The sequence below is a fragment of the Amyelois transitella genome, chromosome 25 (assembly GCF_032362555.1).
Source record: "Amyelois transitella isolate CPQ chromosome 25, ilAmyTran1.1, whole genome shotgun sequence".
Classification (NCBI taxonomy): domain Eukaryota; kingdom Metazoa; phylum Arthropoda; class Insecta; order Lepidoptera; family Pyralidae; genus Amyelois; species Amyelois transitella.
Genome location: NC_083528.1, coordinates 1,639,030 through 1,666,004, shown reverse-complemented (window position 1 = coordinate 1,666,004; position 26,975 = coordinate 1,639,030). Strand labels below are relative to the sequence as shown.

The 26,975-nt window shown below is 35.7% G+C and overlaps 1 protein-coding gene across 4 annotated transcripts in view; it reads right to left on the bottom strand.

Annotated features, from left to right (window-relative positions):
- Positions 1-26,541, bottom strand: part of LOC106142775 (trehalase) — a 60,524-nt gene extending 33,983 nt beyond the window's left edge. For 3 of the 4 annotated variants that reach the window (XM_013344658.2, XM_013344660.2, XM_013344661.2), the window contains exon 1: positions 11,674-11,823. The gene's annotated coding sequence lies outside the window, so the exon portion shown is untranslated. Of the gene's footprint in view, positions 1-11,673; positions 11,824-26,243 lie in introns of those variants that run through there. The other variant, XM_013344659.2, reaches the window with a different exon arrangement.
- Between the last annotated feature and the right edge of the window lie 434 nt (positions 26,542-26,975).

Genomic DNA, 26,975 nt, shown 5'->3' with positions numbered 1-26,975 from the left:
TGGTCACACCCCCTGGTTACGTCATCAAACTTTTAAGAATTCCTCTGGCAAACGAAATCGAACTTGATGTGGCGTGACAAATGACAATAACAAATTATATGCATTAGTTATCGAGTCATTATACGACGATTTATTGAAACAATGGCCATATGATATAAGAACTACTGAAATAGCTAGGGACTGTTACAAGACCGAATGATTTTATTGATAGATCGAAACCATTGCTGTCATCGCTCCTACATGATCGATTTGACAATCGATTGATTGGTGTAGTAGAAATTAGTGTAATCGATGGTGGCGATTGAAAATTTAATTGGTGTTGTAACACCCTAACAGAGTTCATTTAAAAAAGTGTACGTTTAGGATCTTTGGTTCCACTCATACATACATATAGTCACGTCTATATTCCTTGCTGGAAAGACAGAGCCAACAGTCTTAAAAATATAGATAAGCTACGTTCAGCTGTTTGGCTTAATGAATTGAGATTGAAAAAGTGACAGGTTGCTAGTTTATCGTCTAAAAGAAGAATTCCGTCTATAAGAAGAATTCCAAGTTTACAAGCCTTACCATTAGTCGCATTTTAAGGCATCCAAGGAACGAGATGGAGTGGTCCTATTTCTGTTCCCACACGGCACATTATGTTTAGGATCTTCGGTAATCATATCAAATTAATATGAAATGAATTTGTTAGTTACCTATTTGTTTATTTAAAAGAAATGCTGACTAACCTGTGTTAGTCAGCGTTTCTTTTTCTTTTATTGATTCTGTAATCATTAACTTTTATTTAACAGGAGCGCAGCTCTGAGCACAAACTTACTACTCGTATATATTTAGATGACGTGACATACATAGTTGGACCATGATCCTGACATACGCTATCCATCTACCGATAATAATCAATGGAACTAAATAGTAAGCGCAGCTTTGGGTGAAATTAAAAGCGAGTAGGCGAGTTAGCAAACCAGGTTAAGAAATAAATACTTTTGGCATCAATACACGCACTTGTCATTTTTAAAGGAATATTCCGTGACGTGTGTAAATCAGAAATAATAACTAAGATGCTTTGTCTGGCTGTGCAGAATTTGGTTACAACAAGATGTAGCGATTTGATATAGTCTATTGTATTCATAACTGGGTTTTCACATGCTTATTTTGTTTTAAATCTGTTTCGAATCGCAAAATTTAATTATCGCACGATCATTTTCCAGAACACAACATATTATGACAAATTGAAAGGTTTCACAGAATATGAGTTAACAAACAATACCGCTCCAAAATTCATCTCTCCTCTCATGGGTCTACTGGAAGAGATTTCTATTGTAATAAGTAGTAAGTGTTCTAGAATACTTACATACATACATATGGTCACGTCTATATCCCCTGCGGGGTAGACAGAGCCAATAGTCTTGAAAGACTGAATGGCCACGTTCAGCTATTTGTCTTAATGATAGAATTGAGATTCAAATAGTGACGGCTTGCTAGCCCATCGCCTAAAAGAAGAATCCCAAGTTTATAAGCCTATCCCTTAGTCGCCTTTTACGACATCCATAGGAAAGAGATGGAGTGGTCCTGTTCTTTTTTGTATTGGTGCCGGTAACCACACGGCACAGAGTGAGTTCGTAATTGAAGTTCTTATAGTACATAATGTAAATATAATAGTGAAATACAACAAGCCTTACAAGTCTAATGCAAAATTATGAAGGTCAAGTATCTACATAAGCACGAGCCATTACCAATGTACTTTCACTGTTCGAGGTTATCAAATTCGCAATGAATACGTCAGCGTAGTAATCAGTTGTTTAACAACGAAATTATAGGGGGGTCGAAATAGCCTGAATTGCTTTGAGAGAAAATTGGTACGGCCGTGCCGCTCTATTTTGCTCGATTTGGCGGGTTAGATATTTTTTTTTATTAATTTTATTTGATTAATCTTTTTGTTTGTTATGTCCATATGTTTTAGCTTTTATTTGGCTTTCTAGTTGGATTGCAATTTGATACAATATTCAAACTAGTTGGCCATTGTTTTGCTTATGTTGAAGACGCTAATGGTTTATTCTATATTTATATTATAGTAAATTAAATTGAAATTTATGAATTATCTGTATTTAAATTATTGAAGTAGCCTTCTGGTTTGATTGTCATTTGATACAATGGCGGGTTAGATATTAGCAACTAACCGACAGACTTCGTTCTGTCAAAAAGATTTGTAATGTAGCAATTTTTTTTTTACCTATTTTATAATCGGGGCAAAACATTCTGCTGAACAGAACCGTCACCTTGGTGACAGCGCGTGAACTTCATACAAAGCAATAAAGCTCAAATTTACTCGACGTTTTAGTTTGAAAACTTGTTCGTATGGGAAAAAAAAGGGCTGTTTTTAGGCAATTTTCCGGCAATTATTCGAATTATTAATTAATAGATAAATTTCTAGTAATATTTTCTTAACTCATTTTTGTTAAATACTTGTAACAATATAAATGTCTAGTGTGTGAAATAAAAATATCTTTGATTTGCCTCGGCAATGCAATAGGTTCACTGTAGTGATCGATGTAAATTAGAGAATAAATAAATAAAATGAGTGTCATAGGGTTACTATTCATTCATCAGTATAGTTAAACTGTAGTCGTCACCGCGTACAAAAAAAAATGAACAAAAGTCAATGAACCGATTTGAACGCAGTTTGAATTGACAATATGAAGAACATCACAATGTAGAATGAGAGATGAGAATTATATACTAGCTGTGCCCGCGACTTCGTCCGCGTGGAATCAATCCCGCAGGAGCTCCGGAGTAATAAGTAGCCTTTACGTTATTCTGGGTCTTCAGCTACCTACATACCAAATTTCATCGTAATCGGTTCAGTAGTTTTTGCGTGAAAGAGTAACAAACATCCATACTGATATCCTGACATAGAAACTGTCGATTTTATAATATTAGTAAGATAAGTAAATCTAAACTTAATGGTAGGTGACGCAAAGAAATTATGTCGTTTCCCGTATGGGTATTTATTATTTATTAGAAATTGTTCTTTACAATGTAGCATATCCTGATTGAAGCCCTTAAGGTTGCAACAGCGGCTTTCTATACAAAAAAACCGTATTTAATGCAAAGAATCAAAATAATAAACCGAGTCGAATGTAGCTTTTCAGTCAGTTCAAGACTGTTGGCTCTGTCTACCCCGCAAGGGATATAGACGTGACCATATGTATTTATGTATGTATAAAAATAACACCAATCATAGCCGTGTACCTAAGTAACACACAATCTCCCACCAGAATCCATACGCAGGAGCCAGTAACAAGGAAATTAGACCATATTAGACCAATTTGCAACTAGCTTGTCACGATACAGTGTACCGAACAAACATACAGGACTATACCGGAAAAAATGACTGCCGTATTATGTCTTGTTAGAGCTATTTATAAATACTTCGCGTAGATATGGAAATAATCAACACAATATTAAAAAAAAAAACCAAGGAAATAAGGCTACTATTGGTTATTTAAAAGTCTACACACACACACATAATCACGTCTATATCCCTTGCGGGGTAGACAGAGCCGGCAGCCTTGAAAAAGCTGAACGTGGCCTACGTTCAGCTGTTTGGCTGAATGATAAAATTGAGATAAACATAGTGACAGGTAGCTAGCCCATCGCCTAAAAGAAGAATCCCAAGTTTATAAACCTATCCCTTAGTCGCCTTTTACGACATTCTTGGGAACGAAATGGATTGGTCCTATTCTTTTTTGTTTTTAATTATTATTTTATTTATTTTTACATGTACATTGAAATGAAACGGCAAACGGCATTAAGTCCGCCTTTTGTACATTTTTGTTTTTGTGCAATAAAGTTTAAATAAATAAATAAATACATTAGAACTTTATTTAAAACAAATAAAATGTGCTCCTAGATCCCTACAAAAGTAGGGAAGTACCGATTTTTTTTTTTCTAGTAGTGAAATTTTCCTCTCAAACATATTTACAATCTCAGTTGACACTTCACAATTGTTATTTTCCGTGTCCGTTCGCTGTCATCACGTTTCTGCCATGTGTAGTTACGACGCTTATGTCAAGGGAATTTGTTCCTACATACATACATATGGTCACGTCTATGTCCCTTGCGGGGTAGACAGAGCCAACAGTCCTGAAAAGACTGAATGGCCACGTTCAGCTATTTGGCTTAATGATATCCATGGGAAAGAGATGGAGTGATCCTATTCTTTTTTGTATCGGTGCCGGGAACCACACGGCATTTGTATTTTTAGCTCCAATAAAATATTATCTTTCTTTAATTAGAATAATACCAACGAAATAAGTTTCCGAAAGATTAAAGGTACCGGTAAAGTTGTCACATCAATGACTCATTATTTATTTTCTTATCTTTCAAGTAAGTTCTCAGATTTGATAATATTGTAGGTACATTACTTACATAGTTACCACACATATAAGTTTAATTTTTCAATGAATGAATTGTTCGTTTTGGCAAGTTCATTGACATATCGTATTGAAGGAACTTTTGAGACGATTATTGTGCTTTCTAGGTACCTATGTAGGTACATATTGAATTTAAATAACAAAATTTCAAAGTAACCACACAAATAGTTTAATTTTTCAATTTTCAATTCAATTACAATTCATCATTGTAATTTTTGGCAAGTTCATTCACAAATCGTTTTGTTAATGTTTGAATATTTGAAAATTCAATTTAAAAGATTTATGAAATCATTTGTACCTATGTACTATTTGCAAAAACCGATATAATTTTACATGAGTAATTTTATAAATTGCACTATGCCATCGTTATAGTTTACGTCAAATTTATATTTTAGCATTCATAATAACGGTGACCGTAGTATGGTTAAAATTTAATAGCGTTACACACATATTGATGAGTAGAGTTTTAAATGTAAAATAGATTAATATATACGGGACAAATCACACAGATTGAGTTAGCCTCGATGTAAGTTCGAGACTGTGTTACGAGATACTGATTCAACAATATATTTTGTAATAAATACTTAGATAGATAAACATCCAAGACCAATCAGAGAAAGTTCGTTTCTCATCATAAGTTCGAGACTAACTCTACCTAACCAAGGCCAATTTGAAAAAGTTCTTTTATCAACATGCCCCGGCCCCGGCCAGGATTCAAACCCGTTGTTTGTGTCACAGGTCATAGACAAGCACACAAACTCAACACCACAGAGGCTTATTGCGTCAATCAAAAGCTTATTGCGGTTTAGTTATTGTTTAAGTTAAAATAATTAATCCACAATTCAAACAAAGCATGTGTACATATTAATATGTAATTAATCATTTTTACAGTCGCGAAACATTTTAAGGGAATTCCCCAAGTAAGTCAAACTCGAAATACTAAATAAATTATACCTACGCATAACAAAATCATTGCGCGCTTGAGTGAATTGGAACGTACGAATTGTCTGTTTAACAGGTAATAAGTATTAAACGTGATAAATAATGTATCAATGCACAATCTTTATAAGTGTGTGGAGTGGGAAGGCGTAGACGAACGTAGCTAGATCAAATCGGGAACGTCCTGGTGAAAGGTCATGAAAGAATGAGATGAAAGAAGTATGCGGGGATCGTGGCAAGGGGAAAGATTTAGTCTTGCCTACCTATTATCTTGACAACTGTGTTAGTGTGGTGTTTTTTTTTTGTAATATCAAATGACATCAGTACCTAATACTATAAAAAAAATATTTCGTTTTTCTATTAAAAAAAATTCTAATATACGTCCCTAGTTGGGAATCGAAACCCCAGACTCCGAAGCACTATGGTGAAGGGTGCAACAGGAATGAGCGTAGATAAGAAACAGAGAGAGTGAGTGATATGGCAATAATTCTGTCCGACCATCATTGTTCTGCCAAGAAAGTATTAGGTAATTTCTTTGTGTCATATTAAAAAAAATGTATAAACGTAACGTTCCAAAAATTGGAATATTTGAAAACCGAATCTGGTTCGTCGGAAATTTTAAACTTCGAACTCGTGTGATAACGCCACCGTCACGTTTCCCGAAGGCCGCACGTGTTTTTCACGACGAGTAACCATTGTGATGCGTTCCGTTACACGCAGTTACCGTGATTGCGAATTATACAAACTTTAATCAGACTATATTCTCATTTCCGTTTTGAGTAGTTCCAGAATGTGATATTCTTTGTACTGAAGATACAAGAAATGAGAAATATATTTCGCCAGTGTCAATTCGCGGGGTGATAGGGTAAATGTGGAAAGTTTCAAAATATTACAGTCCATCCGCTAAGAGATTTGTAGTGCATTATGCTTTTTTCCTTTAGTCGCTTTATCTTACGACATCTACGGGAAGAAATGAAAGTAACGAAGCAAAATTTATGTTGTGGTGACGCCTTGGATGCGGCAGTAAGCTTAGTTTTAAGTAATTTGTTTAAAATCGACCAATGTTTTGATCAACAACCAAAAGATGTGACATTAATAAGTGACATTTGAGATAATTTGAATTTGTAGGAAGATTAAGTTGTACCCGCCGATCAGGGAAAAAGGCGTGGTCATACAATGTATGTAATAATTAGATAGGAAATAAACATTCTACTGATAAACGACATAATACCTTATCATATATATATATTTTTTTATCAATACTAGCGATTGTAAATTTGATGGTCCATCTGAACCCAGATACACTAAAACTTTCTGGTGACAAGAAAAAAGAAACCTCAATATCAGAAACGCGATAAAGAAAACACAGCCTGATACTGTCATAGATAAGCATACATTCATTATCATTACATAAATTATGAGAAAATTCCATCGGACAGCAATCAATCACATTTGGTATTGTGTTAATAAATATTTCCAGAATTATGAAATTCACACATTACGTGATAAAGTGAAAGACAGATAGGTTTAGAAGATAAAAATGAATTTATACATACACATACATACATACAATATGGTCACGTCTATATCCCTTGTGGGGTAGACAGAGCCAACAGTAATAAATACATACATACATAAAATCACGCCTTTTTCCCCGGAGGGGTAGGCAGAGACATCAGTCAGCAGAACAATGAAAGGCCGCGTTTAACTGGTTGGCTTTATGATAGAATTGAAATTCAAACAGTAACAGGTTGCTAACCCATCGCCTAAAGGAGGAATCCCTAGTATCCCTTAGTCGCCTTTTACGACGTCCATGGGATAGAGCAGTGGTCTTATTCTTTTTTCTATTACCGGTATCGGGTACCACACTCAAAAAAAATTAAAAGACTACTTAATTAGAACAAATTATATAAGATCGCCGCAACTTCGTCCGCGTGGAATAGTTATTTTGGACATCATTGAAGCCCTCAAGGATGAATAATTTTCCCCGTATTTTCACATTTTCCATTATTTCTTCGCTCCTAATAGTTGAAGCGTGATGTTATATACCCTAAAGCCTAAAAAGAATTTTTCAATTCGAACTCGGGGGGCAATCGCGGTAATTTACAAAGGTTTAACCGTTTAGCGTTACGTTTTTGGTTTTAGTTTAGCTTCGGTTTAGTTTTAGTTTTTACGTTACCAAAAATGGTATCGCGCTAGCAGTTGAATCGTTGACGTTACCGAAACGTTTCCGCAGAAAAGACGAACGTGAGACTTATAGAAATAGCGATGTTGGCAACACTTTTCCTTACGATAATATGTCAATGACGTGACGTGCAAATGTCAAAAAAAAATATAAGGTTTTGTTTAGGATGAAACCGCTGCCAAAAAATAGCGCGATGCCATTTCTTCGGTTAAACCAAATGTCAAACGTTAATCGAACGTTCCATGAACGTATCTTCCAAACCAAAGCTGAACCGTTTCCGTTCGACAAATAGCGCGATACGAAATATGCATAACGTAACGTATTTGGTTGTAGTTTTGATTTGGTTAATACGTTGAATTTACCGCGATTGGCCCCCTGAGTTCCTGAGATTAGCGCGTTCAAACAAACAAACAAACTCTTCAGCTTTATATTATTAGTATAGATAAGTATAAGACAGAATTAGGTACAATGACTCATTAGGTCTTAATTTAGTACTGCTAGAGGGTGACCTTCCTATTGAGCGAACAATCGTTGCCATGAAGTGCACAATATGAATAGAAATATATGTGTCAGTATTCATCATTATAAATATATCCCTTTATCAACGATGAAGAGGTATATTTGGAGCATGATGCTTACGTACCTATATTTTATCTTGTATTGAAAATAAATCCATTTCTGACACCAATAAATGGCAAACCCAGATATGACACTAGCAAAATACATTTCGACAATAGCAGTACTGCAGGATGTAGCAATTGACTGGCTTTGATACTTAAATTAATAGCACATTCTAGATGACAAACATACATACATACATATGGTCACGTCTATATCCCTTGCGGGGTAGACAGAGCCAACAGTCTTGAAAAGACTGAATGGCCACGTTCAGCTATTAAGCTTAACGATAGAATTGAGATTCAACTAGTGACAGGTTGCTAGCCCATCGCCTCAAAAGAATCCCAAGTTTGTAAGCATATCCCTTAGTCGCCTTTTACGACACGCATGGGAAAGAGATAGAGTGGTCCTATTCTTTTTGTATTGGTGCCGGGAGCCACACGGCACAGATTCTAGATGAATGATTGGTCTCGTCAATCGTTTCAATACGCTTTTAACATACATATATATACATACATATATATATATATTATATCCCTTGCGGGGTAGACAGAACTAACAGTCATGAAAACACTGAAAGCCCACGTTCAGCTGTATGGCTTAATGAAAGAATTGAGATTCAAATGGAAACAATTTGGTAGTTTATCACCTACGAAGAATCCCAAGTTTATAAGCCTTTCGATACGCTTCTTATTATAAAATAACATGTAGGTTGCATTTTGTCTACAGAAAATAGAGCATTCATGACATAAATCATCAATTTTCCTCGCAGTAAGTTCGAGACTTATGTTACGAGATACTAACTCAACGATACTATATTTTATAATAAATACTTATAATAAACATCCAAGACCCAGGCCAATCAGAAAAAGTTCTTTTCTCATCATGCCCTGGTCGGGATTCGAACCCGGGACCTCCAGTGACACAGAAAAGCGTACTTACGGCTATAGTAGCAAAATTTTTGGGTAGACTTCTATTGCCAAATTTTAACGAAATCCACTTGTACGAGGCTTTAACGCTTTGGGTAAAAAAGATAGTCGCCTTTTACTTTTATTTGTAACTTCTTACAGATATGTGCCGTGTCTTTCCCGGCACCATTAGAAAAAAGAATAGGACCACTCCATCTCTTTCCCATGACTAAGGGATATGCTTATAAACTTGGGATTCTTCTTTTAGGCGACAGGCTAGCAACATGTCACTATTTGAATCTCAATTCTATCATTAAGCCAAACAGCTGAACGTGGCCTATAAGTCTTTTTAAGACTGTTGGCGCTGTCTACCCCGCAAGGGATATAGACGTGATTATATGTATGTATGTATGTTCTCACAGATTAAATAACACATTTCTTGTGCCAATGTTGCAAGGACCCGATTCTCTTGATCACTCGAAAGCTTTAAATTTTCACTTTGTTTACTTTCATTGTTATTTAAACGATTTCTGCTAAATCAGTGTTAATAAACATGATGTTTTATGAGAAACCAAGTAAATTTCGAGGCGTTAATGTTAGTTAAATATTTACTTTAGTAGCGTCTCCTGAAATGTTTTACAAGACAGTGTCCAGAATACTCGTAGAATCAGTAAAATTGTTCATTCGTTCCATTTTATAAATTAAGTATATGATATCAATTAATTTAAAGAAATAAGGTTAACATTTGTGGTTTTTAATCAAGTTTCATATGAACCTTAGGATAATTTAATTATGAGAAACATTTCAGTCACACTAACTTCAGTTTGTTCCAATAAGTACATATTAATAAAATAATAATTGTATTTTTTGTAGTACGTATTTCAAGTGTTATCAAAAGAAAAATCAAATAAGACATACATACATATATAATCACGTCTATGTCCCTTGCGGGGTAGACAGAGCGTGGCCTATCAGTCTTGAAAAGACAGACAGGCCACGTTCAGCTGTTGTTTGATTGGACTAATGATAGAATCATGATTCAAATAGTGACAGGTTGCTAGCACATCGCCTAAAAGAAGCGCCCAAGTTAACAAGCCCACCCCTTAGTCGCCTTTTACTACTTCCATCAGAATGATAGAGTGATCCTATTCTTATTTCTATTAGTGCGGGGAACCACACGGCATAAGACATTCTATATTTTAATTGAATAAACCCTTTTTCATGTAAATAAATATAATCATTATCATTGAACACATCACAAAATAATTGAATTGAATGTTATTTATTTACAGACCCAAATTATAATTTTTATGTAATATCGTATAGATAATGTTATCGACACACAATTAACCAAGTTATAATTCGTACGAACTCTAATTAACCTTTAATTAACATTATAATAAAACAGATTTAATCTTTAATAATGAATCGGGAACTGTGAATTGTGACGTCACAAAAAAAGGGTGAACATAATATGTACAAATTTGAGAACATTTAAATAAGAAACATGTGTAAAAGAACCCACGTGCTAAAACGAAGTTCAAGGACTGACAACAATAGAGCGAGCAATTAATAGGTAATTTGAAACCGTAAAAGAAACCTATTATATGAATACGAAGCTATATTACCGCTAATTTGGTTCAATGATACATATTTTGAGACTCATAACATTGTTTATTATATTAATACCTAATGCAGAACTTCAAATGAACCATAAGATTAGAATTTTAATTTTAAAAAAATAAGAAATGAAATAAGTAAATTCCATATAATGATTAGCTGATCAGTCTGTGCTGTGAAAGATTTAAATCTTAAAATAAACAATAATTTTACAAAACCTCTCTATTTTTGTAAGGCGAGTGGGCATACGACTGAGGCGTGCAAATGAGACGGACATTTTTTTTTTAAATTCTGTGTTATTACAGATTTCAAATATACAATGGATTCAATGTTGAAACCAGAGGCGTATCTCATAAAACGAATTCTAGCTACGAGAGCATGCATAGAACACGTTTTTTTTTCTTAAAGTGAACGGTTGTATAATGTCGCAAAAAGCCACAGGTCAAAACGACCTTTAACTGTTGCCAACTCCTCACAGTAATATTATATCCAACCGAGAATAAGTTGAATATTCATTAAATACAATAGACATAAAACATGCATGTCATAAAAAGAGTTACAATGACGCAGGTTTTGAACGTGCTTTTAAAAATTTTTCTTTATCAATGTCTCCTTTTTTTTCGTATGCAAATAATAAAATAGTACATTTGATATCATGGATGATGTTTGAACACATAATGGGTGTAATGCGAACAATAGCCAGTTGAATACGTGGGAAAAAATCAATGGACATAACGAAGGATTATGTGATTTTGTTTTGGTTAACCTCCAAAACTTTAAACTCAAAAACTGTTATTACACAACTGAAACTGCAGGTGATCTAAAAAATATATTCACTGATATGAACTGTCAAGGGTAACAGCAGGAATGGGTGCCAAAACTTTATTTCTGGAAGCGAATGGTTTAACTGAAGACACTAACGATCATGGTGAAAACTGATATGAAAATGCGAATGATGACGGTGACTTACCGAGAAATCTGTTCGAGTATACACAACACAACACTAGCGCACACGGGTGCAATTTTCCTTGACGACAAAAATCACGAGGACGCTGGAAATACGTCCGTTCTCGGCAACAGTCGACTGACAACTGAATGGATGGTAGCCGAGTGGCCACCTCGTATACTGCGCACACAAATGCAGGTGTTCAGAGTGACGTATAGACTGTACAGTACAACATACTTCTACATACGCAACCACACGTTTTGTTTCTATGTGCTCGTCAGCGAGTGACGTTGGTGCGAAAAAATTTGGCTGGAAGAGGAATCCAGTTCTTTAAATTTGTCTTTTTTATGCGCCTGACTATCGGGATCATCAAATAAATTTGAAGATGGAATTATTTTTTGTTTTATTATATGCATCGGCGAGAATTTCCGCTAATGAATATTTTTTACTGTATAAACGTGACAATAATTTTTGGTTTTATCGATTTGGCCTTGAATTGATTAGAATCGTTTTTTGAATAATAATCATTATAAATAGCCAAGCATATAGTCAATATTAAAAAATGTGAAAAAGACCATATCAGTGGAAAATTTTAAGCCTCTTTTGTTTTCTCATAAATAAATTTGTAAAACTTCTTCATTTAAAATGTCAAATGGCCCAATCTCATTCAGTTCTATTACCTTAATGATGAAACCAGTCGACTTTTAGAAAGAGAAACGTAAGCAGTTGCTTGCACATTCTATTATTGGCCAGCCTTGGTATTCGCTATCGTACGATACTGACATACATACATCATCCATTACACCATGTAGTTTTACTATTTGATAAAAAATAATCTCTGTTTAATTCTTTTGGGTTTTCGTTTGAAGTTAGGCTTTTCATATTTTTATCAATTTATGTTAATCTATAAAGTTTCATCTAAACGACCCAATTTTAGGTCTTAATGTGGCCATTGGCTGTTTGTCCTGTAGGGGTAAAGTATTATATATTTAAAAAAATATATTTGCTTAAAAACGGCAAAATGAACACGTGTTAAAACCAAATATTTACCAACATCCTACCCCGGTTCATCTTTCTAAAAAGTTTTTCTTAATTAGCCTGTACTCCTTCTATAGCATGTATTTAGTCCCGGGTTCGAATCCCGGCCAGGGCATGATAAGAAACAAACTCTTCTGTGATTGACCTAGGACTTGGATGTTTATCTATATTAGTATTTATTATAAAATATAGAATCTTTCTATAAGTATCTCGTAACAAGTTTCGAACTTACTACGTATATATTTATTTATATTTATTTAGGCTATGGTTTGTTCCCACTCTCAGTGGAATTTTTGGTCATTTACCAACGTCATTTTACCTATGTGTGCTAAATTTTATAAATACTCAGCGCTCTTGTTGAGAAATATATTAGTCACCTCTACCTTTTATATGTAAAAAGAGACAACTTTGACAGGTAGTAATTTTATTCTTAAAGTATAAATATGTTGCCCAATTTTGTGGAAACATTTAGTCTCTGCCTTCCCATATGGGTAAAAAAACTTGATTTTATAAATGTAATGTATGTATAATTTCACCATAAACTTACAAAGTAGAGCGCAACTTAATAGCTACAAATTAACAACAGAATCTGTCACGTAACAACGTTTGTATAATAGTCTATTTATAAACCACGTAGTAATCTGTCAACGTTAAGCTGTACCTAATAACATTGATATACGATGAAGGAGTGATAAACAAAATGTCAATGTCAACTCTATTCAGAGATGTATAGGAAGCCCTTAGGTTTCAGCCCCTATCTATACAAATTTTATAAAGCTGAAGAGTTTGTTTGTTGAACGCGCTAATATCAGGAACTACTGGTTCGAATTGAAAAATTTGTTTTTGTGTTGAATATACCATTTATTGAGGAAGGCTTTAGGCTATATAAGATCACGCTGCAACTATTAGAAGCGAAAAAATAATGGAAAATGTGAAAAAAACGGGGAAAATTATTCTTCCTTGAGGGCTTCAATGATGCCCAAAATAACTATTCCACGCGGAAGAAGTCGCGGGCACAGCTAGTCTGTATATAAAAGAAAGTATACTTTCCTGTTACTTCCATACTTATAATCACGTCTGTATCCCTTGTAGGCAGAGTCAACAGCCCTGAAAAATTAGGCCCCTCAGAAATTAAAAGCTTTTAAATATGTATAATTATTGTATTAACGATTTAGTAGTGCACCAATAAAAAAAAGAATAGGACCACTCCATCTCGTTCCCCTGAATGTCGTAAAAGGCTACTAAGGGAGGGGCTTATAAACTTGTGATTCTTCTTTTAGGCGATGGGCTAGCAACCTGTCACTATTTTAATCTCAATTCTATCATAAGCCAAACAGCTGAACGCGGCCATCAGTCTTTTCAAGACTGTTAGCTCTGTCTACCCCGGAAGGGATATAGACGTGATTTATATATGTATGTATGTTAACGATTTAAAATGGCCTTGTGTACATACACTTATCTTTCGTCAAATTTCTACACGCGTGTTTTCTTTTAAATTTTAAGCGCAATACATTGTTTACTATAAATCATTTCCTGTTTACTATATTCTCAAACGCTACGTAAAAGTCGTAATAATCTGTAAATTACTAAACTGAACGTGGCCTGTCACTCTTTACGGGACTGTTGTCTCTGTCTACCCCACAAAGGATACAGACGTATGTATGTATGTATAGAACAGTCATTTTGTTACACTTGTGTCAACATCAGACTAGTGTTTGCTTATAATTTGTTTATAGACATGTCATGGAACTCAAATGGTCGCTACCATATGTCGGATAGACTGACTCGAGTAAATAAGAACTTGTAGAACTAATACCATAATCCTACGGCCTCTGTGGCGCAGCGGTAATACGCTTGTCTGTGACACCGGAGGTCCCGGGTTCGAATCCCGGTCAGGGCATGATGAGAAACGAACTTTCTCCGATTGGTCTGGGTCTTGGATGTTTATCTATATAAGTTTTTATTATAAAATATGGTATCGTTGAGTTAGTATCTTGTAACACAAGTTTCGAATTAACTTCGACACTAACTCAATCTGTGTTATTTGTCCCGTATATATTTATTTTTATCATGGTATTTGGTTCCCTTGTAAAGGTTACTTTATATAGGTCGCTTTGTATAAAAACGAACGAATTCTCCTTTTAAGTCAATACTTTGATTAAAGAAATAATGATTAAATAAATGTTATCAGCTACCATAGCTCGGAACAGTAATTACTAACAAGTTTTGAAGATAAAAATCATAATCCCAACTTGATAAAACAGATCTACTCTTGAAATCTTCCCTTATCACTTTCCTCAGTCACCTTATCAGTACACGTGAATTGCGTCTCGGAACTTGATGCTACACGATATTATTGATGGTGTAATCTTATTTGTAGGAATATTAACGCTGATTTAAAATTTAAAACGCTGCAGTGTAGTTTGTTCCGCCGCTTCTTCTACACATGCGCTTTGGAAGCGGTAGTAGTTATAATCAGATTTAAGTGATGTGACGTCAATAAGTGATACCTTGTGTCCAATTTTGAAAATAAATCTTTTCTATTCTATTCTATTACTATTTTAAAACGGGTTGTAAAGATTGCGGGGGTCAGATAAAAATCACTTCACCCAATTCAGGATCAGGCACACTCCTCTCCAGATAGACACTAATACAGACATTAATTCATGTTTTATAATGTAGACAATGTGCAATGTGCGTACATCCACGATTTAAATTTAAGATATATATATTTGTGAAATTGACGTCTGGTGAACATGCTGCAGTGTAGTTTGTTCCGCCGATTGTTCTACACAGGCGTTTTGGAAGCGGCAGTAGTTATAATTAGATTTAAGCGACGTGACGTCAATAAGTGATAGGTACCTTGTATTCAATTTTGAAAATAAATCTATTCTATAGGGGTGGATGTATTCTGTGGGAACAGATAAACATCCAAGAGTAGATCCTTGGCTAATGAATAAAAGTTATTTCTCCATCATGACCTGACCGGTGATGGAATTCGGAGACAAGAATCCGACCAGTCAGTTGACTTAGTGCCTAGATTGACCCTTCTACTCGTCAAATGCTAATTAAGAAAACTATAAATTAATAATTCCCAGTACCAATAAAAAAAAATGGGACCACTCCATCTCTTCCCATAGATGTCGTAAAAGGCGACTAAGGGATAGGCCTGTAAACTTGGGATTCTTCTTTTAGGCGATGGGCTAGCAACCTCTCATTATTTGAAGCTCAATTCTATCATTAAGCCAAACAGCTGAACGGTGCCTATCAGTCTTTTCAAGACCTGTTTGCTCTGTCTATCCCACAAGGGATATAGACGTGATTATATGTAGGTATGTATGTATGTAATATAAACTGTTAAAAATAACGAGTGACGTGCGGTTCCTGGCACCAATAAAAACAAAAATATGACCACTCCATCTAATTCTAATGCATTTTTCAGAATGACCTTATCAAGGCATTTGGAATGTTAGCCGCAAACGGCCCTGTTTAATATGGCGACGGCCGAGCCTCTAGAATACTACTGCCTGATTGGTCAATAAAATCGCGCCTCCTGACGTCATCGACGCAAGCGCACGCGATTAAACGGAAAAATTAACAAGCTGTAGCGGTTTAAGTTAAGACTAATAGGCCACGTTCAGCTGCTTGGCTTAATGATAGTAATGATATTCAAATATTGAGAGGTTGCCTGGAGCCTGTCGCCTTAAAGAAGAATCCCAAGTTTATAAGCCTATCCCTTAGTCGCCTTTTACGACATCCACGTGAAAGAGATGGAGTGTTCCTATTCCTTTTCCTATTGGTGCCGGGAACCACACGGCACAATATACGGTTTAGATTACACTTCTTATTTTTATTCTTTACTAGCTGTGTTCGCGACTTCGTCCGTGTGGAATAGTTATTTTGGGCATCATTGAAGCCCTTAAGGATGAATAAATTCGTTCAAACAAACAAACTAAGTCTTCAGCTTTATAATATTAGTATAAATTTATTGTTTTTTTTTTTAGATTGAAAATTTTATCATCATCCATTAATTATACTCGCCGACGCTTGCGCTCTGGGCACTTTATCAGAAAGTAACTGGCCCGCATTTGCATTGCACAGTTCTCAGAAACTGCAATAGAAATGCTGTTTTATTAGGGCCCAGTCAAGCAGAACCTTTGAGGAAAACAGACGGGGTAAACAGAGCTAATGGACAGAGACAAGAATAATTTTCGCATTAGTATTGAGATTTTAATTGGTTGTATCTCATCATCTAAATGAGCCATCCTATGTGAATCCTAAACACATACATATTATCACGTCTATATCCCTTGCGGGGTATACAGTGGATTGAATGGATAGGCAACGTTCAGTTGAAAGGCTTAATGATAGAATTGAGATCCAAATAGTGACAGGTTGCTTAAGTTACTTAAGATTTCCAATAAAGAAACCATATTTATAATACGTTTGATTAATTGGTTTATGATGGAATTGAGATTCAAAGATTGGAACAGGTTACAAAAATATTAATTTTCGTGAAAATACTAGTCCGAGTAGAATCCCGCGGGAACTCCGGGATAAAAAAGTTGCTAATGTGTTATTCTGGGTCTTCAGCTACCTACATACCAAATTTCATAGTAATCGGTTCAGTAGTATTTGCGTGAAAGAATAACAAACAACCAAACATACATTCTTATTTATAACATAAGTAGATAGATAGATAGATAAAACTCTTTATTGCATCCATAAGAGTAAAACATACAAAACAGCACGAAACAGACAGAGATGGTACAAAGGCGGACTTATCACTAAAGCAATCTCTTCCAGTCACCCTTTGGGTGAAAGGAAACCAAACAGGAGATTGGCGTTGGCGCAGAGCAAAATAAATGTTTAAACATAATAATTGTACACAGAATATATATATAGTGCCGTGTGGTTCCCGGCACCAATAGAAAAAAGAATAGGACACTCCATCTCTCTCCCATGGATGTCGTAAAAGGCGACTAAGGGATTGGCTTATAAACTTGGGATTCTCCTCTTAGGCGATGGGCTAGCAACCTGTCACTATTTGAATCTCAATTCTATCTTAAAGCCAATTAGTTGAACGTGGCCTATCAGTCTTTACAAGACTTGGCTCTGTCTACCCCGCAAGGGATATAGACGTGATTATATGTATGTATGTATATATATTGCTATACATATATAGGTATATACTATATAGCCTTTGAAGATTCATATATTATATTCTTAGACTATCACATAACATCCACATCGCACTAAACAAATCAAATTACAAAGCCTATACTAGTTTTTGTAAATAAGTACAAAGTGAAATGTTCCTATCTAGGGCACTATTTTTAACTTAAGCTGATGCAACAAACAACGTGTTTTCGACGTAACAACAGATAAATGGATAAAACCAATTATTAGCACCGTACATACATATAGTCACGTCTATATCCCTTGCGAGGTAGACAGAGTCAACAGTCTAAGGAAATAAGACTTTATTTCCGAACTTTTGTTTGCAGATGACATCAATATGTCTTGGAAAAAAACAAATGATAAATGAGGTAATAAAAAAATGGAATCAGCGTTAATATGGATAAACCAACAACATACATTTGTATTGATTAGATTAAGACTCATGTTGAGAAGGTAAATGAAGTTACGAAATCCACTGATGATGTATAAAATTTTAATGATCACGTCATTCTTAACGTTATCATCTACATATCATGGAATGGAGGATACATACGTCTGTATCCCTTGCGGGGTAGACGAAACCAACAGTCTTTAAAAGACTGATAGACCACGTTCAGCTATTTGACTTAAAGATAGAATTGAGATTCAAATAGTGACAAGTTGTTAGCCCATCGCCTAAAAGAAGAATCCCAAGTTTATAAGCCTACCCCTTAGTTGCCTTTTACGACATCCATGGGAGAGAGATTCTATTGGTGCCGGGATCCACACGGCAAAGTTAAATTATAAATAATTTAATTAATTATAGCTGTAAGTTATCTGAATAATGGATTATACATAACATTAGCAGATGTCACATCGATCGTGGACACATATCGGCAATTTCCACAAGGCACCTCAGGCGACTTCAGTAAACAGTTTGATGAATGATATTTATGCCGGCCATATTTGTACGTACTTTAGACTAAAACCGTGGCTGAAACTAAAACTTTTCCTAACGACAAAATATGGAGAGTGTAAACAGGAAATATTATTTTATTTATTTAAACTTCATCCGCACAAAATACAAATGTATAGCACAATTGGCGGACTTAATGCTAGAAGCATTATCTACCAGTCAATTATTGGGTCTGACAGAGAACTTTATGGGGTATACCTACACAAAATATAAAATAAAATAATAAACATACATAAAAACTAATTAATTCTTATTATTAATAATAGAGAAACGAGTAGAACAATCCAGAATGAGCTATACGTATATCCTGGTAAGAAATAACTGGATTAGCCTTGAGTGTGAACAATATAACGCAGTCTCAAAGAAGCGTTCTTATAAGTGGAACATCATTTTCGCGAACAGTCAACTGCGTAGCAGAATCAATTTGTTTTATTGAGAGTGACATGATAGCTACAAATGATGAAGTGACGTCGCTAGGGGAGTGATGACGCAGAGGTGGTATTTGGAATTAAGTGCTGGCTATCATTCATCCTCCTGGGGATACTCCTCTACAGACCCTGTAGCGCAAAAAACTATCGCTTATTATCGCGACGTGATACAGGTCAGCGATAATTTTACGCGCGATAAAAACGGCGTCGCGCGTGCTATGCTACGGAGGCAGGAGAGCATGCACTTTTGATTCAAGACAGGATTCGACATGTGAGATAATTACACTCCAGTCTCACTTTTATAAGTCTACTAGCTGTGCCCGCAACTTCGTCCGCGTGGAATAGTTATTTTGGGCATTATTAAAGCCCTCAGGGATGATTCCCCGTTTTTTTTTTCACATTTTCCATTATTTCTTTGCTCCTTATAGTTGCAGCGTGATGTTATATAGCTTAAAGCCTTTCTCGATAAATGGTCTATTCAACGCAAATAAACAAATAATTTTTCATTTCGAACCAGTTGTTCCTGAGATTAGCGCGTTCAAACAAACAAACTTTTCAGCTTTATAATATTAGCATAGATTAGTTTTGTTGGTTGATATCATAGTAACACATTCAGCTGTCAAAAAAAAATGCTGCAATGCACCGATGCTTTGGAAGCGGCACTAAAATAAGCTTTAAGTAATTTATTCGACGTTAATAACTGTACAAATTTCGATACGATAATTTGGTCTGAGGTCTTGTTTCTTTAAGGCGATGGACTAGTCACTATCTGAATCTTAATTCCATCATTAAACCTTGCAGCTTTCAGCCTTCCAGAAGTCTACCCTAAGACGTGTTGAAACATATGTTTACTCATAAAAAAATAAAAACAAATATTTCATTTGACTATTTATTCTTAAACTGGACACTACCAAGATAGGAGTCACTTATTTAGTGTTCATGATTGTGAACGTCTGCTGTAAATGTCTTAAAGGTCAATAGATTTGAACTTTGTGCTTGTTTTGCAATCTTTGATATTTGTATTTGTGGAATTTGATCGCTTTAATAAACGGAACAGTGATTGAACTACATTGGACCCTAGATAATCCGGCCTCTGTCTAACCCGGCGCCCCCTGTAGTCCGACATGTCTTTGAATATGTATAACATATTCGACAAAAGGTTGCATGAAGAGAGTTATGAATGTGGATGAAGCGAAGGAAGTAAGCAAAGATCGTGGCAAGTGGAAAGAGGTAGTCTCTGCCTACCCCTCCGGGAAAGTGGCGTGATTTTTATGTATGTATGTATATTCGACAATCTTCGCTAATGTAGATCATGCAGGTTTGCACACAAACTAAATAGAGATACGGTTTGAACAGGTTACTTGTACGCGTAACTGTATTGTTTTACTTAGTTCAAACCTAGAATCTTATCATTGGATATGTAATTTGTCGGATTACAAGGTTGTCTTTTGTAAACAAATCCGGACTATAGGGTCTTAGACAGTGCTCTATAATCCGTCAAATTCGATAGCCCGACACTGCCCTGCATAATTTTTGTCGGATTACCTGAGGTCCACTGTATTTAAATCTCGATTCTATCATTAAGCCAAACAGCTAAATGTGGCCTATCAGTCTTTTCAAGGCTGTTGGCTCGGTCTACCCCAGAAGGGATATAGACATGATTATATATTGTATGTATGTATTTTCAACAAGTATTTTACTCATGACTGTACCAATTATGTAAAACCTAGCATTTGTATTTTTAGAAAATTTCTTAAGTCTAGATTCAGAGCTGTCAGCTGATATGTCTATCTTTTTATATATTTAGTTCCACGTTGGCATTTTGTTACTTCAAAGGGTTTTGTGATAAATATGTATGACGTCATATCATATCATATATCATCAGATGACACACCCATTTACATTATCAGTATTTATCGACGTTTTCCAATCTACTAGTGGCCTTTAAACCGGTAACAGACGAACCTTTGGTATTGATTACAAAAATCGTCATTCAGAAATCAATATGTTTTTAAAGATACAGGATAAGAATCTTATCCAGTCACGGAATTAGTATTTGTTTGTGTACTTAAACACAGGACGGAAACACTTTCTCATCCAAAACAAATGCCTTATAATACTACTTCTTAAAAAAGGAGTAAAAACTGGCTCTTGATAAAATTATTCAATTAAACGAACCTATTTTAATGAAATCTGTGAAAAAAAAAGTACAAATATAGTGTACTGTGTTCTATATATTTTCTAACTTCCTCAAAGCATTTGATTCTCAAAGTCACCTTTCCAAACGTGTGTAACTGCATACGCGCATAAGGTCACGTGCGCCGACCAATCAGAGAGCGCCGCGGGGAGGCGCGGCGCTGACGCATGTCTTACGCAACATTTGCGGTCTTTGCTCATGGTTTACTTGGTAATGCGCCTGCGTTCTGGGCCTCCAGAATCTAGCTTCATAGTTATGTTGTTTTTATATTTAAATAGTTACATATAATCACGTATGTTACCTGGAAGGGTAGGCAGAGACTTCGTCTTTCCATTTGCCACACTCTTGGCATAGTTACTTTTTTTAACTTCCATCGGTTTAGGGTTTTTTATTAAAATATTTTTTGCCTAACCTTTCGTCAAAACATCCCCGATTTTAAGAAGATATGCCTACGTATTCTTCTTAGAAGGGGATGAATGAAAGCAGGTTGACTAAGCAGATATACAAGGTGAGTGTGGAGGGAAAGGTCGGAGTGGAAAGACCTAGACGAACGTATCTTGATCAAATTAAGGACGTCCTGGCAAAGGGTGTCAGGTCAAGAGTACCCGAAACCGCCGAGTTTGTATGAAGAGAGTAATGAATGTGGATGAAGCGAAGGAAGTATGCAGAGATCGTGGCAAGTGGAAAGATGTAGTCTCTGCCTACCCCTCCGGGAAAGAGGCGTGATTTTATGTATGTATTCTTCTTCTAACGTTTTCATTATAGAATCATTAATATGCCAGCCTATTAATATTAGTGCCGTGTGGTTCATTATAGAAGTTGTTCATCGGTAGTCTTACAACAAATATAAAATCTTAACTTTCCCATTTACAATACTAATTGCGAAGTCTCAAGTTTCAGAAAAACAATGAAGCCACTTATCACAGTTCAAACAGAATTAAGTATCGTAATTATAACATTTCCGACATTGTCGCGTTAAATCTGCACAGACTTAAGCATTATAGTCATATTATATGCTATATAATGTATATCATGTCTAAATATTATCTTTGTCTTGTTTGCCACGAATTTATGATTGCCACGTATGCATACAATACGTGGAATATACATGAGTTGGACCAAGATATCGGTATTAATATTATCTCCAAATATAATACAACAACAATAAAATAATACAGGCGTAGGGACGTGACGACCCCATCGCCCCCTGGGTCACCTTCCCAGTGCAATCAGTCTCCGCAGGGCAGCTTGTGGCGAGCTGTTGGGGAGAAGCGACCCCACGGACCTGAGTGCTCCCAGGGGAGGCCCCTGTTCCTCGCCTCCGATCTTCCTTCGCCAAGGTCGGAGTGGAAACCGATGAGGGACAGGACCCCTACCTCTGGCTTGCCTTAACCGGCCGGTCAGAGTGGAGTCGCGAGAGCTATACGCTCGAAGGATGGAAGTGTAAAATGTCATAACGCCGGGGGTGCCTGACTGGATCACCACGATTTCACGCCCCGCAGTCTCACCTCTCGACTCCTTAGCCAACCACGCCGATGTTGCCCTTTTGTTACCAATCATGGTGACTGATTTGAGGGGCCCATTCAGTGAGTGGCGAGTCACCACCTGCCACATAATAGTCACGTATTCATGATTATGGCAGGTGCCCGAACTTCTCCAGCAATAGCCAAGTTTAAATCCATCCAAACGTCAACGCCATAACCCATCATCTTTTTCCTTATTTTGTAATAATCTACCTCCTGCCGAGACCTGTTCATGGACATATCGTCTATTGATATGCCCGGGAACGGATTTTGGTAGGAGAACAACATAACATCAACTTCTCCAAAGGGCCTCTACGTGTTGGATTCATATCCCCACGCAAGCCTCTCAAAAATCCGGGATAGACCCGTGAAATTCAAGAGGAGAAACATAATAATACATTTTTTTTTTTGTTATATTCAACATAATAGCCGACATAAACCTGCCCGCCGTTCCATATTATTTTATAATTGCGATGTGGTTGTTGTGGTTGCCGTGTGGTTCCCGGCACCAATGGAAAAAAAGATTAGGACCACTCTATTTCTTACCCACGGATGTCGTAAAAGGCGACTAAGGGGTAGGCTTATAAACTTGGGATTCTTCTTTTAGGCGATGGGCTAGCAACCTGTCACTATTTGAATCTCAATTCTATCTTAAAGCCAAACAGCTGAACGTGGCGTATTAGTCTTTACAAGACTGTTGGCTCTGTCTACCCCGCAAGGGATATAGACGTGATTTATGTATGTATGTATAATTGCGATGCCCAACAGGGTTCATATTGTACCTATTTATAAGAGGTATCTGAAAGTCAACTGATGTACTTTGTGATATGCAATAAAGATTTTGATTTAGAATTTGAATTTGAAGCGTTAATTACCCTGTAAGGAAGCAGAGTTCAGACGGGAGTCCCTTGGTGTGAATTCTTGAGTTACTCTTAAGAACAGTCTTAGAGTCCAAGTATAAACTCCAGTGAGATAAAAACGCAACCGCGATTTTACAAAGATACATACACATATAGTCACGTCTATATACCTTGCGGGGTAGACAGAGCCAACAGTCTCGAAAATTGAAAGGCCACGTTCAGCTGTAAGGCTTCATGATATACGCACGAGCTGTAGTCACTATAATACGCCATTTTGAAGTGCTTCTCCAAGTAAATTTTAATATACAAAAAAAAAAGAATAGAACCACTCCATCTCTTTCCCATGGAAATTGTAAAAGGCGACTAAGGGATAGGCTTATTATAAACTTGGGATTCTTCTTATAATGCGATGGGCTAGCAACTTGTCACTATTTGAATTTCAATTCTGTCATTAAGCAGCTGTAAGCTGAACGTGGCTTGTCTGTCGTTCAAGACTACTACTGGCTCTGTCAACCCCGCAAGGGTTATAGACGTGATTATATGTACAATGTGTACGATCGCGTTAACGTTGTCTTAGTCACGTTCACACTTGGCAGTAAAAAGCGGCGCGAGCGCTTCTAAACTGGGAGCAATGAACTTTTTTGGATTAGGTTAGAGTTTTTCAAAATGGCGGGTACTATTGAAGGCATGGCGATCTTATATTATATATCTTGACATTTTTCATTAACATTGAGTCTATTTCGTATGACTATGAGTTGATTTTATTGGATATCTTTTTTGTATTGGTGCCGGTAACCACACGGCACACTATTGAAATATTTATTTTTCACAGACTTGACCCTAAACTTTGCCTGAAAAACAATAATAGCACACTATATGTGCCTTTCATAGAAAATGATAGAATTGGAGCATGAATAAAACTTATTTCAAGGCTTATATTAATAGAATTATTTCATTACTTAATTTATCTATTACTAGCTGTGCCCGCGACTTCGTCCGCGTGGAATACTTATTTTGGGCACCATTGAAGCCCTCAAGGATGAATAATTTTCCCCGTTTTTTTTCACATTTTCATTATTTCTTTGCTCCTTATATGCAACTATAAGCGTGATGTTATATAGCCAGAAGCCTTCATCGATATATGGTCTATTCAATGCAAAAATAATTTTTCAATTCGAACCGGTAGTTCCTGAGATAAGCGTGTTCAAACAAACAAACTCTTCCACTTTTTAATATTAGTATAGATATTTAATAAATAATTTTTCACTTAATTATCTAGTTCCTTTATTGTTTGCATGCATTCATGGGATAAGTCCGCCATTGCAAGTGATTTGTTTCTTTTATAACTATGTAAGTACTATTTTTTGTAACTGTGTAAATGTCTGTGCAATAAAGATATAACATACATACAAACATAATAGATCTATATGTCTCCAAACTTGGGAGCTAGCATCTAACTTCTAAAATTCAATCATATGACGCAGTGGCAATTAGTTATATGGTAAACTAGAGGCTGCCCGCCATTTTGTCCACATGGAAACCCTATCATACATACATACATTAAATCACGTCTATGTTCCTTGCGGGTACAGACAGAGCCAACAGTCTGGAAAAGACTGATTGCCACGCTCAGCCGTTTGGCTGGATGATAGAATTGAGATTCCAATAGTGACAGGTTGCTAGCCCGTCGCCTAAAAAGAATCCCAAGTTTGTAAGCCTATCCCTTAGTCGCCTTTTACAACATCCATGGGAAAAGGATGGAGTGGTCCTATTCTTTTTTGTATTGGTGCCGGGAACCACACACAAACCATATGTAACAATCAATCCCACGGGAATTTCCTAATAGAAAGTAGCCTATGTGTTGTTCTTGATCTTCAGCTACCTATATATCAAATATCATCATAATTGTTCCAGTAGTATTCGCGTGAAAGAGTAACAAACATCCATACATACATACATATCAATCACAGACTTGCAAATGTTTTTATAATAATATAATTTAATGCATGTTTTAATGTAATTTTGCAACTTATTATATTCTCAAAGCTTTTAAAACAGAAGTAGCCAGTTTCTGTATCTTTAGTTAACAGAACAGATCATTAACTCAGACAAAAAATACAATGCTTAAATTTATTTTTGCCCGAGATTAAATAGGGGTATTTTACATCCGCGTTTTATACCTGTATTATTTATATAATAAAAATATAATATAATAATATATCGACGCCACAATTTCTCACTATTCATAACATAGTCACTCATAATCACTTTTATAAGGTCAAGTCAACAGTACAATATGTACCTAGGCAGAGAAGAGTAGGAGAATGTTAAAAGTTAGGTAAATTCATGACTTCAGTAATAGCATCATGGCTGTAGATTAGATTTCGCTCAAGAAAATAAAATTGTACTTACCAAATTCTGTATTTAACACTGGCTGAAGAAAAAAACAATCAAATATCGAAGAATAATGAATTCGAAATCTGAAAGATGCGACACTATCCGGCACTTATTCGTTTTTCAATAACACTGAGTCTGAGAGTCAAATTTATATAATTAAATTTGTCTAGGTGAGTTGCTGTAAATTTAGTGTGAAATTTCTAAATGGTGATGTCCTAAATCGCGATGCACGATTCACCCGAGAAAGATTACACTTTTTCCGATGCCAAAAATTCGAAATTCAAGATTTTGATTGATTGATTTTGAATTGAAGGAAGACAGCTGAGAGTGTGACATTGACAATCGGTGTTTAGAATAACTCATAGTGTTGCTAGTAAGGTAAATATATTTTAGTTTAAGTAATATTCACACGGTTCAGATGAATAAAAAGTTACAGTATTTCCAAGTTATTTTAATTGGCAATATTTTGAAAAATCATTTTTGTTGCCAATACTTATATTCTAATAAACTTCATTGATTATTTGCATCATAGGTTGAACCGGAAGAAACTGTTACTTTAATCATTATAGGCCAAAAATTTTCTGATATGCTGTATAAGAACTCGGGAAACGAAATCAATATATACTTCAGTCAATAAATTTATTTTTTTGTCGTTTTCATATTTGCTGCTTAAACATTTATATTCTACATTTATAATTATAATAATACTATATTATTTAAAATCACAATTCATACATAAATAAAAAA